We start from the raw sequence: 13,762 nt of genomic DNA, 5'->3' as shown, positions 1-13,762 counted from the left end.
TCTTACTGTATTTCTTGGTAGTACCTGTCAAGTCAGGTAATCAAATAGATTTCATGATCTTCTCTGCTATGTTCTTTTTTCTCTTCTACTTATTATCTGAAACACACCAAAGGCAATGGGAGGCATGAGCAAAGTTAAATCCCGTATGAATTATCCCTAGCAATGGTATTTTTGCCCTTACCTTCAAGAAGGGCTTTTTCTAATGAACTCTCTTATAGACTTTGAAGAAAACAGAAGAGAGGCACGAAACTGAGAACCGTGCAGAGAGCCTTTCTAAACAGAAGGCGAGGCCATCTTCCTGCTCAGTTCTGCCTGGACAGCATTTGTTAGGGGGAAACAATTTTCTCTTCCTGAGCCCTGCACAAAACATTTTCAGGATCTAACTCCCAACACAACAGATTTCTTGACATCTAATCACAGCTGCCTGGTTGTATTGCTAATGGTCTATTAAAATTCCAAATCAGCTTATTAGTATCTTTATATATTTCTTCAGTGAATGAAACAAGAATTCCAACAGAACTCTCTTTTTAAGTCAGTAACAAAGCTGGAAACCATCAAAATGATAAGGCACAAAATCCCTGAGAATTCATCTTTAAATTGCTATCAAAGGCAAGGAATACTCAAAAAACACAGGGGTCATTCACTGTAGCAACAGCCTCTCTCCTAATAAAAAATAAAATGCCATGCATGCAAACATTGGCCAAGACAAAGGAGAGAAGTTCTTTCTATTACAGATCCTTCACCTAAGTGGCCGTTTTCATTGGATGCTATTTAGCACTGTGAAAAAATTAAGCAAATTTAAGGTTTAACATCTGCATGCACCTATTTACACAAAAGACTTGAGTTTAAGATAAGATCATGTGGTAAGATGATCTATACAGAGAAATAATTCTCTAAAAGGAATTAAAGTTAAAAAATAAAAATGAGCCAGGCACGGTGGCTCACGCCTGTAATCCCAGCACTTTGGGAGGCCGAGGTGGGCAGGTCACAAGGTCAAGAGATCGAGACCATCCCACCCAACTTGATGAAACCCCGTCTCTACTAAAATGCAAAAATTAGCTGGTCATGGTGGCACACGCCTCTAGTCCCAGCTACTCGGAAAGCTGAGGCAGGAGAATTGCTCGAACCCGGGAGGCGGAGGTTGCAGTGAGCCAAGATTGTGCCACTGCACTCCAGCCTGGCGCCTGGTGACAGAACAAGACTCTGTCTCAAAATAAATAAATAAATAATCATAGGCCAGGTGTGGTGGATCATGCCTGTAATCCCAGCACTTTGGGAGGCCAAGGCAGGCAGATCATGAGGTCAGGAGTTGGAATCCAGCCTGGTTAACATGGTGAAACCCCGTTTCTACTAAAAATACAAAAATTAGCTGGATGCAGTAGTGGGTTCCTGTAATCCCAGCTACTCTGGAGACTGAGGTAGGAGAATCGCTTGAACCCAGGAGGCAGAGGTTGCAGTGAGCTGAGATGATGCCATTGCACTCCAGCCTGGGTGACAAGGAAGACTCCATACGTAAATAAATAAATAAATAGAATCTTTAAAAAAAAATAAAAATCATTTACCAGAAATATGGGGGCCTATGCTCTGCTAGGAAGCTACATTGTCAGTAGAAATATGGCTATGATCAGTAACTGCAAGGAGCTAGGCACTAAACACAGGCCCTGTGAACATGAGTGAGGGCTCTTGTGGTTCCCAACCAGAGTCAGCAATCTCTGTTGTCCATAGGGAGAATCAGGGCCCTACACACAGCAAATGATTCTAACAGTATCAACTGCTCTGGATGAAAACTCCTCTGCCATTTTTTCCTTCAAGACCAAGCGAGCCTCTAACATTCTTGAACAAACCAAAGAGTAGAGCCCTAATAAAACCAACGAAATAGTCTTCTACTAACCAGGGAGACCAGAGCATATGGATTTTTTCTTAATCTTTTAAAAAATGTAAGAAGTATAATATTATTACACCAGCATTACAGTTTATATGTTTCAATAGAGAAACGTAAACAGATCTAGGAAATTCAACTCAAATAAAGAGTGGACATAAATATGCCAACCCTAAAGGGCAATATGGTTGTCTTTGGCTCTGTGCTGTTCTGAAATGATCAGTCTGTGTTGAATGACAACATCTGTTTTAAAAGGGAAGTTCCAAAGCACATTTATTGCTATGACTTAACTTGAGCTTTCTGAAGAAAACATAATAGTTTTAAGAAAATATTGAACGTGGCTTTCAAAATCCCTAAGTGAACCTACAGATACAGAAAAATATGCCTAATGCCACATATAAAGGTCATATACCTTCTTGACCTTTCATCCAGGAGCCAAATTCAGGTGGGTACCTACAACTTCTCAGCTACTGGTAGATGACCACAGCCTCTTACCTCAACCTGTGCATAGATCTATGCTCAACCTGTGCATAGATTTCAGTAATCTCATCAGTTGCCGAAAGTGAAACGTTGGACTCTGATCTTGCAAAGCAAATAACTCTTTGGGTTAACAAAGGGTAAAAGTTTCCATGGGAAATTCCACATATTATAATCACCCTGGGAGGACCCACATTGGTACACCAATGTGTTCCAATACTATATTTCCTATGAACCAACTAAAGTCCAATTCCTGGAAGGAACGCTTCTTGGTTCCTACCGTACCTATCAAATGCCTGCACTCCATTACTGAGGTATTGAGCATGTTCAGAAAGCATGCTCCCTCTCTTGGTCAGATCACTTCTATACCACTGCCTCGAGCTTTGGAGACCACAACTTAGGAAGCAATATTGAGTAACTGGAGTATGTCCAAAGAGTGTAATCAAGATTGTGAAAGTAACTTCAAATGACAAATGATTGAAAAAGAACGGGCGACGCTTAGCTGGAGCCAAAAAAAAGACTGTCTTATACTCTTCTCATTGCAATTTCATAGAAAAGGTTTGTTTTGCCTGGGAAAAGGGCTTGTTTTTCGTTGGTTATAAGAGGTAAGCAGATTTCAGATCCATATAAGGAAGTACTTTCTCATAATTAGAATACACTGTTTTGTCAACGATAAGAGTCACTTTCCTGAAATAATTCCCATTCACCATCGGCTAGCAATACTTTGGCACTAAACAAGAGATTGGACTCCTAACCTTAAAGGTAGCTTTAAATTCTGGGCTCCTAATAGTCTGTATATTTGATTAACTCATAACATATTAAACACAGTTTTTACATGAGAATTTTAAGTCATTCTGGAACCAAGAGTTTCTTTTAAAGCAACTTGTTAAGTCAGAAACATTTGATTTGATGCCAGTAGATATAATCCCCATTACCTTACAGATTGCTAAAACTGTGAAAACATAAACTTCAATGTTAGACTTAGGTTCAAATCTCTCCTCTCCCATTTAAAACCTGATGTGACCTAGGCAAGTCCCTTAATCTCAATAAGCTTTAATTTCTTCATCAGTAAAATGGGATAATAGTATTTAGCTCACATTACTGTTGTTAGGATTTAACAGGATAATAAACATAAAGAGCTCAGCAAAGTTCCTGACTCAAAGAAACTCCTTAATAGAGGGCAATTGTTATCAGACATTATGCCTACTGCACCCCTACAACATGAGGTTGAAATGTGCTTTTCCCCTGCACTGTCTGAATCATGCCCCAAGACATACTAGACATACACACATAGAGGAAAATGAATGGGGAAGGGGAGGGACACAAAATTTTTTATGCATAATCCATAAGTAAATACATCTGAATACACAACTCTTTTTTTAAATGTTTCATTTTGATATAGTCATAGATTCACGTGCTGTTATAGGAAATAATACAGAGAGGCACATGTGCTCTTCACACATACCTTTTTATGTCATCTAGCTATTTTCTTATGTTGATAGGATTTGCTGTTAGTTTTCTGTCCTCCATCCAACTTACTGATGCAGACAGAGTGGAAATAATAAATGTTGCTGAGGGGACGTGGCCATGAAAGCACCTGTGAGTACTCTCCCTGCAGATCTGTGCAGTCACTCTCGGCTTTTCACTTAGCTTGTGACACTGTCACTCCCTGCTGAGTCTTCCTTTCTCGAGAAGCCCTGACCACTGCTTGGTGAAAAGTAGAACCCTTTTCTGTGAGGCTGAACTACTCGGGTTCTTGGAAAATGGTGGTGTTGTGGCTCACTGGGCAAAGGATGAAGTTTGTGTTTAACATTGGAATAGTCCAATTTCTATTGATTAGATCAATTAATATTCTAGCGCTCAGGTGAGGTAGTATGTTTTCTTTCCTCCAAAAACAATTACTCTGTATTGACTGAGCTCTAGGGGAAATGTTTCCTAGGATATAGCTGAGGTTGGTTTCAATACAGTTGGAGTCTTTCATGTGGAAAATTCTCTACTTAGCAATTACACGCAATGAGAAAACTTGAATTCATAAGTGGTTCAGTAAATCACAAGCCATGAAGAGTGCAGGAAAAGCCAAAAAGGGAAAGTCTGGGCATTTAGCCAAATTCACCTCACCAATATTTCCCAAAAAATGGCCAACAAAATCTTGTGGAGAACATTTTAAAAACACAGATTTCTGCACCAAAATATACCCATCCCCACTCCTGATGGTCCTAAATTCAATGGATTAAGGCAGGACCAGAGAAACAGAATTTCCACAAAGCTTCCCACAATATTCCACTCGGGAGCCCAGGCTGAGAACTACTGCTTTGGACCAGTATGTTTCACTGTGATGACTGTGCCTTCAGAGTAGGACAGAAAAAGTGAACACCTCCCTTCACCTCACTGTCAAAATTCTTAAATTCCTTTTATTTTAAAATTATTTTTACAATGATAATGATAAATTTCAGGTTTTCAAATTACTTAATGAAGATTATCTAGTTGAAGGTATTATAATACTAGTTTAATGAAAGAATAGGCCCTGAATTCATCACAAATTTGAAGAGAAAAAAAATACTATACTCCACTGCTGCCAGAATATTTCACTTGTGACCAAAAAAAAAAAAAACTCACCAAGCAGGGCCGGTCACAGTGGACCAAGTCTATAATCCCAGCACTTTGGGAGGCCAAGGTGGGTGGATTGCTTGAACCCGGGAATTCGAGACCAGCCTGGGCAACATGGCAAAACTCCATCTCTACAAAAAAATACAAAAAATTATACAGGTGTCATGGCATGCACCTGTAGTCCCAGCTACTTGGGATGCTGAAGTGGAAGGATCACTTGGGCCTGGGAGGTCAAGGCTGGAGGAGCGAGATCCCATCTCAAACAAAACAAAACAAAAACCCAAATCTCACCAATGCCAACCATCTTCTAGCTTATCCAGCAAGTGGTGAAGGTGGGTGAAAACAAGGTGCATGCCCAGGTACACCCCTCCAACGATGAAATCCAGACCTCTTTGACTGAGCTTCCCCCACCCTACCCCCCATCCCTTGCAAACTCCTCTGTACCCCACAGATCCCATGCTCAACATTGTCACTGTGTACATATATCAGAATCATACCTCTGAAGACCATAGAAAGGTCCAATCTCTTGTACTAGGAGCACTTTTTTAATTAAGAGCCTGCCTGAATTTGGAGCTATTACACACTATAGCAATAAAATTAAACACTGCCACTGTCTGTTCTTTAATAGCTTACACACATCTCATATTCAGAGTCCCCGAACTAGAATTTCAAGAAATAGCCCCTTCGTCTCTGTCGAATAATCTCTGCACAATTTTTCTCACTTCCTCTTCACTTCATAGACTATTTATAACTATGCTTAAAGTGTTAGACTCAAGTGGGCATACATGGCACATAAACATAAAAGAATATTAAGTCCATGAAAAAATGTTAGCCTGTGTCATGCAGTCTTGCAAGAACCTGGGAAGGATGGAGCCTAGAGGGATCCACCCAGGTGGTTCATAGAAGGCCTCATGAGGAGGTGCTCCTTCCAGAAAGAGGTGCATTTTAGAGATGTAAATCATCAGACACAGCAGATGAAATGACTGGCAAATACAGTGGAGCAGGTAGGTGGAAGCATATCCCTCACATACCAACATGCCCCAGTCTCAAATGATGACATCAGAAGATGGAGATGTTGTGTACAACCACACAGTGGGTCTCAAAGTCTGGTTCCCAGACCAGGAGCATCAGCATCACCAGGAACTTAGAAGCACAAATCTTCCGGCCTCATTCCACATCACTGAATCAGAAACTATGGGGTTGGAGTTCAGCAACCTGTGTTTTGACAAAGCCTCCAGGTGATTCTGATGCACCCTCAGGTTTGAGAACCACTCGATTACAGGAAATGGAAATCTGACAAGTCTGATCAGACATTTCTTCTCAGGTTATAAGAACCAAAACCTCTCTTCCCACCCCAGTGTCCTCTCTGCTTGCTACCTGTCTTCATTCCCTTCCACTCACCTCCTCTTCCGTCTCCTCCCTCATCAGCCCTTCCGCCTCACTACACACCAATGAACACCTGTACAGCATTCAAAGAACTAGAAACCAGCCTCTATTTCACCTTTTCTTGGAGAACATACTTCGTAATGTGTGCACAGCGCGCAGGCAAGGGGTGGAATTTCAACAATACCTAATTAAAGAAGACAACAACACGCATTTATCACATTACACTGTTGTGTTTTTACCCCTTGCCGCTTTTGATGCATTTGCATATCACCTTTTATAATTCAATTCACTTGCTTAAATAATTTCTTTTATTTTCACATATTTATTCAGAAGGAAATTTCATTTTGCAGATCACCGGGGCCTCCCAGTGGCAATCATCTGTAATTTCAGACTGGAATTTTATTCTGAGACCTCTGGGGTAATGGTATCTAAATACTTAGAATTTCACCTGCTTGGTAGGAACATGAAACAGAACCAAAGCAAGCATTTCATCTAAGAGAGATTGCATCAGTTTCCCAGCTGAAATTTCCTCAGATGTTGGCTTTGACTTCTTGCATTTATCAAACTCCATCTTCAGTCACCTGCTTCGTAGAGATGACAATCAGCGGCCTTCAGGCTTTGCCGGTCAGCTCAAAAATCAGCCAGAAAGAAGGAAAATAAAGAGACTATCAGAGAGAAACATCCTGTTTCTCTTTCCTGTGACTGCTTTCCTCAATAACCTTGGGGTTACTCCCTCAGGTTTCCATTTTTACCATCCTACTTTTGAAGTTGTGCCTGCGCTGGGTAGCCATTTCCCACAAGATGTTTTAAATACATTTTCCCTCCTCTCTATTCTGGAATATTCAGTAGCTGCCTTGCCTCTGCTCTCCCCTGGCAGTCAGCACTATCCTCTGCACATCGTGCTCACAGGACAGCAGGACAGGCTCTGACATCATGGCAGCTCGCCGAGCCAACCCCCCCCCCCACCACCTGCCCACCGCCCCGCTGCTGCATCTGCTTACATCCCGTCACCTGTTGGAGGGCTCCAGCCAAGGTTTATGGCTTACTCTGCAATATCACCCTCCAGGGACAGAGGTGCCTGGTCAACCTCAAGCTAATGGGCGCCAAAGGCCATTCACTTCCACTTAGACAAGCCCTTTGCTGCGGAAGGTGCTGGTGTCCTTCCAGGTTCTCACCAGGTCTCTTTCGCATTGGAAAGCTATGCTGCCTGGTCAATGTGTGCCCTCTCTTTGAAAGATTGTGAAAGGTGGTTTCCAAGAACTGGTGTTCTCACATCGCCCCAGGGCTTAATCCTGCTGAGGCAGGGAGTTATCGCCTAGTAACAGACCTATAAACATCAGCACCGTTCACAGAACACAGCCACAAACAGATCAGATGTTTTAAAGTTCAGTCCCACCCCCTTGGCCATCTCTGCCAAAAAGTCACCCGAGGGCAGCCCACACTTCATTCACTTTGTTCTTCCTGAGCTGTTGCCGAAGAAAAAGAACAGCGGTTGCTTCCACTGTGGCACCTCCTTTTTATAATAGGGTCTTTATCGCTCCCCACGCTGGTTGTTTTAAGATCAACATACACCTTTATATTAATTGCTCTAGTATGTGCTCAATATTCCTTGCAAAGAAAAACTTAGTGAAGTCTTTGCTGGGTATATAAGTGGATTCATAAAATTCTGCTCTTGGGGATATATTATGAACAGGAGTACATCTCTGCAGGTACATCTCAAGAGTAGGCCACTTAAGCTAATTTGTGCTCAGGCGGCAAACGAACACAAGGTTCACAAAACTGGATAGCTCCAAATTAGCTAGAATAAAATTAAAATTTGGAATTTCCTTGCAGGGCTCAGAGTGGAAAACTTACACAAGGTCATACTCTGTAAAAAGCACAAGCTTGGGTGTCATAGGGACAGAGGTTCCCATCCTAACAACTGCCACCCATGTGTAACCTGGGAGGAGGCTTATTTCTGCTAAGCTTCAATATCTTCATACATAAACTGGGTTAATACCACTTGGGTTGTCAGGATAATTCTGTGAGATGCTATACTGGAAATCTCTAAAAACAGACCTGAAAGTAGTGAGTATTCCACTGATAATGGTTATTACTTCAGCAAAGGTTCATAAAAGCCACAATCTTTCTAGTGAGTCATCAGAACAGGTCACTCCTATTTGCCTCCAAAGCTTAGCGCACACCCTTCCTTCTGCCTAGGACATGTCCCATCTCTCCTCTCTGCCCTCACCTCCATCTCCTTCATGCAGCTACACCTTCTCTTGGAAGCCCTAACTATTCCCTGGTTATAGGTTAGGCTCCCACTGCCAGGACACGTAGCACTGATTGGTTTTCATGTATTTCCCCAACCAGGCCATCCCCAGCTCTGCCTCTGCCCATCTGTGCCGAGCTCACGATCTCCGTGAGGACTGGCCCTGTCTGCCTGTTCACTATTGTGTCTGTAGCCCCTGCTTGGCACATCGTGGGTTTTCAGTAAATGTCGAATAAATGAATGAATGACAACCATTAGAGGCTTCCAAAAGAAGAAAAACTAAAATTCAAGGAAAGTAAAAGGTAGTTGCATTCATTATTCTATTTATTGTGCATTAATTAATAGTTGCATTCTTATTCCCTTTAAGCCTCCTTGAATTATTTCTTCAAAGAAAATATGAAATCTGTTCCCAAAAGTTCTAGCACTTTGTTCCCTTGACCCCTTGAAAGTTGCACAAAATGTTTCCTTAATTTCTTCCCAATACGTGATCACAAAATGTACTTATTATGTTTTACATCTTCTAATTCTTAAATTCACTATCTATTAATCACAGAGATACTAAGGAAGGAGGAAATCCTTGGTAGAAAAGTGTTAATAATTTACCAGTTGCCAGGTGTACTTTTACCTGTGCCTGCCAGGTAGGTAGAAGCATTACTCATGCTTTTTAATCTAAGAATTTCTTACATTTTTATGGCCTGTCCTTTGGGCTTATTTATGATAGTTTGTGACAAAGAGACAACCTTTGTCATTATGATTTACACTCTACTAACAAAGAAAACACAGAAGTAGATAAGAAAACCCAAATTAAATCATGACACTAACAATTTTTTTTTAATTCAGTAAAGTTAATTTAAAATTAAAACAAAGATATAGGCATTACAGACTATGGAGAATGGAAATATAGAAATTTTAAAATGTAAACTACAAAATCTAGCATTTGCCAAGTAAGTCACTTTAAAATTTTTAGACTTACATTTGTGGCATCATGAAATAATGCCCAACTCTTAAAATATTTTTAATGGCATGTTTTAATCTTACTCTGTTTGTGCTTTTGTTTGGAAAACCAAGAAATGTGTTTTGGTCTGGTAAAGTGTTCGTGGTCAGCAGCAAATATTCAATATTTTTCCATGTTTTTTTCATTAGTACCGTTTATCACAAAACTGACCTGGACATCTGTTATCATTTTTAGCGATCCCTTGAAATTCCTTGATGGTAAGTGCCAATTCTAAAACTTGATTGGATTTCAGGAAAAGACAACTGCCTTAGAAACAAAAAAAAAAATGAGAAAATTGAGAGGAAAAAATCCTGCCTTCGAGCTTACCCAATAAAAGCACCGCTCGTGATAGAGACCAAAGGTTGGTTCAATCAAATAAGCAGTCAATAGTGTATGCCCAGCAATCTAAATACTACTCAGCTATATGAGATCTGAGTAAACACAAATGTCCAGCTCGGGAATTCTTCAAAAAGGAGTTAATGTGACCTCAGAACTAACTGATGCTAACCAAGGCACCTAAGACACAACTATCCCGTTAACACTATGGTATAGTTATACAGAGCGCTGTCTTTGATTTTGTGTAGAACTTCGAAGGAGAGCAAACATTGACACTGGACTTGCAGGTAATATCCTACACTTAACTTCATGTCACAAACTCAAACATGGCAATACCTGGGTATGGAACTCATTCACAAACCACTTCCAGGCTTCGTAAAGAAGACAGAAGGAACTAGGTCCACACACTTACACGCTAACACAAATGCCTATAATTTTAAAATTTTGCTGTGTCTGTATTCCCACTAACACTTTTGCGAATTATTCACTTGCTCCATTCCCAATTTTATTTCCTATTACTGCCTTATAATTTATATGTCTTAAAAATGCATATTTTTGACCATTTTAATTTCCTTCACCTACAGATTTCCATGAAAACTAAATTAAAATGAAGCAGAAAGAAGCACAGAATATTAAATCTATTTTAGTCTTACCAATTAGCTTACTCGTCTGATTTACTTATGGTTGAGTTTAATTCTTTTATATCTACTATCTACAACCCAAAGTCCCTAGCTTGTTTTTAAAGCTAATACCCGCAAATGTCTTCTTGAATCAAAATTCTACTCAGCAGATATGTTTCACTTCCAAATGATATTCAGAAATTATTTGTCTGCTCATGTGCAAAGGAGGCATGGTCTCTCTCTATAAAGACTGGGCATTCACTGAGAACGCCAAGCTCCTAGGCTCTGAGGCCTTAATGGAAAAAGAGAACAGCCTCTTCTGTTGTTTCCTCATCTTTTGTCTTCCATAATATTCAATATTCTATTTGGCTGCAGATACGTTAGGAAGTTACCCAATGTCACCAATTCTTTATCCAAAAGAATGGGAACAGAGTATGAATATGGAATGAAAAAACAACTTTTTAAAATAAATTCTGGTAGACAAAAATGGGTACAAATAAAAGGGATACATCATTACATTCCAAGATAGAAGGCTTTAGTGCAGTACCTAGTTTCCAAAAGACCGCTGATGCGGTCTAGAGAACAGAACTCTCACGGTTACCTGTGCGTAATTTTAAGCTGCAGAGAATGCCCTGCCAGTTGGGGTGTCTTCTGTGGAGTGATAGCTCTTCTGTAATATCCTACATTAAAACCTTGACAATCCGTAAGTTCATGCTATTGGAAATGCAGAAAGTTACTGAAAGAATTGGACCGAGGTTTTTAATAACATAGTCTAACTTGTCAAAAAGCCAGATAAAAAAGTGCAAAACCGCATGGTATAACTCCCTTGGATTAAGTTAACAAATCGATTCCCAGTCATTAAAAAAAAAAAAAAAAAAAAAAAAAAAAAAGGTAAGGTAGAAAAGGCCTATTCCAATTACATCTTTTGAAATTATTATAAAATTGGATCTAAAAAAGTATGGAGAAACTGCAGCAAAAAGATAAAAGAATTAAAGAATGAAGTGAACAGTAGAATGAAGTAGAAAAAGAGGGACCTGGTGTGTGGGGGTGGGGGTTACACTTGGGGAGTGAATGCTAAAAACAGAATAAAACAGTGAGTCTGGAACGCTGTGTTTGACGGATTGGCACAGAGAGAAAGAGGAACTTTTCTGAACTGTATGGTTGGTTTGGTCCTAATGCTAAATTTGAAAAGACACTTTATCTATTCTACCTAAAAATAATTTAGTAATGATATTCAAATATTTTCTAAGCAGAGGAATAATTTCCATTTGTTACCTGAAGGTTCCTGCTGCATTTACAACTCTCAGGCCCCTAGAAGCCTCTCGAGGAAGCTTTCGGGAACTTTAGAACTCCACTGCCAAGTTCAAAAACCACTGTGGTGTTAAATTCATGTTTTTTAGAGTCAACAGATACTCATGTAACTGGAGTAGGGGAGAGTGTGTAGAGTCTTCAAAATTATCTCCATGTACACACCCATATGTGATCTCTTAATGACTCGGGCCTAGTACTTGTTTCACTCTCTGTCTAGTCTTTTGGTCCCCTGAAGGAGCTTCATAAGCCATCTCTAAGCTGTTGACTCTAAATTTATGCACAGTGACTCAGCCGGACTCTCTTTCCCATACACTCTACACACTATATAGTGGGAAGATCTGTTGGATCTGGCAGCCACATACATCTAGAACTGGCCATTTCTTGCCACCCCAATGCAGGCTGCCTCATCAGATTGCCGCAGCCTCTCCCTGGTCTCATCTCTCCCCATTCTAGTCTCAAAATGCTAGCCAGAGTGGTCTTTACATGGGAAAAGGTTACTTCACTCCTCTACTCACAAAACCATCCAAAGATTCTCCATCCCACCGGAAGAAAAGCCAGAGCTCTTTCTGAGGCCTAAAGGTCATGCTGCACCCTGTGATAAGCCGCCCAGCTCCTCTTCAGGGTGACCTAATCCCCTGCTGCTGGAGGTGGTAGTAGGCATCCCCCAGCTGTCAACGTCTTCAAGACTATATCAGCTGATGTCACCTCACCCAAGGTCACAGAGTCTTCCCAGGGCACCTCATATCCAATGACTGGGCCACATGGGGTCATCAAGGCCCAGATACATCACCCCAATCAGGACAACTGCAGAGGCCACTCTCAGGCCAGTGTTCCATGTGGGGGTCACCTCAGACAGTTACTGGGCCTGTACTGCAGCTCGATCTGTTTCTATCCTACTTCCTGCCACTCCTTTCCATTTGTCTTCATCTAACAGCACTCCCTAAAACATGACCTGCTCACCCAATTCCCTCTCAGAGTCTGTTTCTGGAGAACCAAGCCTGCAACACAGTCCTAGCTCCCTGTAGCCTTTCTGAATTCCTGCTCACTCTGCACCAAGCAATCTGGCCTTTGAAATTTCCAGAGGACTGGCGGCTCCTGCCTCAGGATCCCTGTGTCTTGTTCCTTCAGCCTGTTAACACCTTTCCCCAGACATCTGCACTGCTACCTCCTGTCAGCTTCACCTAAATATTGCCTTCGAAACCAGCCTTCCCTGACCTCCTCACATAGGAAATAAAAGTTTTAAAATGGAACAGGTCTCATTTTTTTCTAATGCATTTGCTTATCTTTCTGGATATGTATTTCATTTTGAAGAAATGACTTCACTTGTTTTTAAAAGTTTGAAAATTGTTGTTTTAAATATATAAAGACAGTGCAGTGGTTAATACAGGCTTTGGGCTTAAACAGACCTGGGCTTGAATGCCCTAGCACTGCCACTCTGCAGATGTGTAGCCTGAGGACATCTCAGCCTTAGTTTCTTCAACTGTGAAGTAGGGATAACATAGCTTCTGCCTCTTAGAATGATTGAGGATTAAATAACTTTATGTAAGTAAGACTGTGAAAATGCAAAGATCCATGTAAATATTGGTCCTATGAACTACAAGTACTAAAAATAAAAAATACACTGCAGTATATTTGTATCCTGACTTACTGATCAGAGTCCTAGAAAATATTCTTTTCAACTATACTCACCCTGGAGTGGACAGAAAACTTTCAGCAAAGCAGAAAGGACTAAATCTATAAAGGAAAGTATCACCCCAAGGGCCCAGTAACAGCCTAAAAAATGTTGCTGGGAACACGGCAGAGTAATTGCCAACCAGTGTCATCTAGGTGGTTACATAGTACAAAATCCTAATTCTTAGCTCTTTTTTCACTGACTTCAATAACTACAGACTTTATTCTAG

At 40.7% G+C, this 13,762-nt stretch overlaps 1 protein-coding gene and 1 long non-coding RNA gene across 25 annotated transcripts in view; one reads left to right on the top strand and one right to left on the bottom strand.

Moving 5' to 3' along the window:
* Positions 1-11,940, top strand: part of LOC128930251 (uncharacterized) — a 43,117-nt gene extending 31,177 nt beyond the window's left edge. For 2 of the 3 annotated variants that reach the window (XR_013519448.1, XR_013519443.1), the window contains one exon: positions 8,702-11,940. This is a non-coding gene — a long non-coding RNA (uncharacterized LOC128930251). The remainder of the gene's footprint in view (positions 1-8,701) is intronic. The other variant, XR_008478067.2, reaches the window with a different exon arrangement.
* The window catches only part of ERCC5 (ERCC excision repair 5, endonuclease), a 117,029-nt gene that overhangs the window by 48,862 nt on the left and 54,405 nt on the right, over positions 1-13,762 (bottom strand). For 2 of the 22 annotated variants that reach the window (XM_078328209.1, XM_078328320.1), the window contains 2 exons: positions 9,766-9,861; positions 6,640-6,978 (listed from right to left, as the gene is read on the bottom strand). The exons of 9 other annotated variants lie outside the window; for them this stretch is intronic. The gene's annotated coding sequence lies outside the window, so the exon portion shown is untranslated. Of the gene's footprint in view, positions 1-4,781; positions 5,095-6,639; positions 9,862-13,762 lie in introns of those variants that run through there. 11 more of the 22 variants (XM_078328288.1, XM_078328446.1, XM_078328044.1 and 8 more) reach the window with 8 other exon arrangements.

Source organism: Callithrix jacchus, chromosome 1 (assembly GCF_049354715.1).
Source record: "Callithrix jacchus isolate 240 chromosome 1, calJac240_pri, whole genome shotgun sequence".
Classification (NCBI taxonomy): Eukaryota; Metazoa; Chordata; class Mammalia; order Primates; family Cebidae; genus Callithrix; species Callithrix jacchus.
Note: the sequence above shows the minus strand (reverse complement) of the source record. Positions and strands in the feature narration are given on the sequence as shown.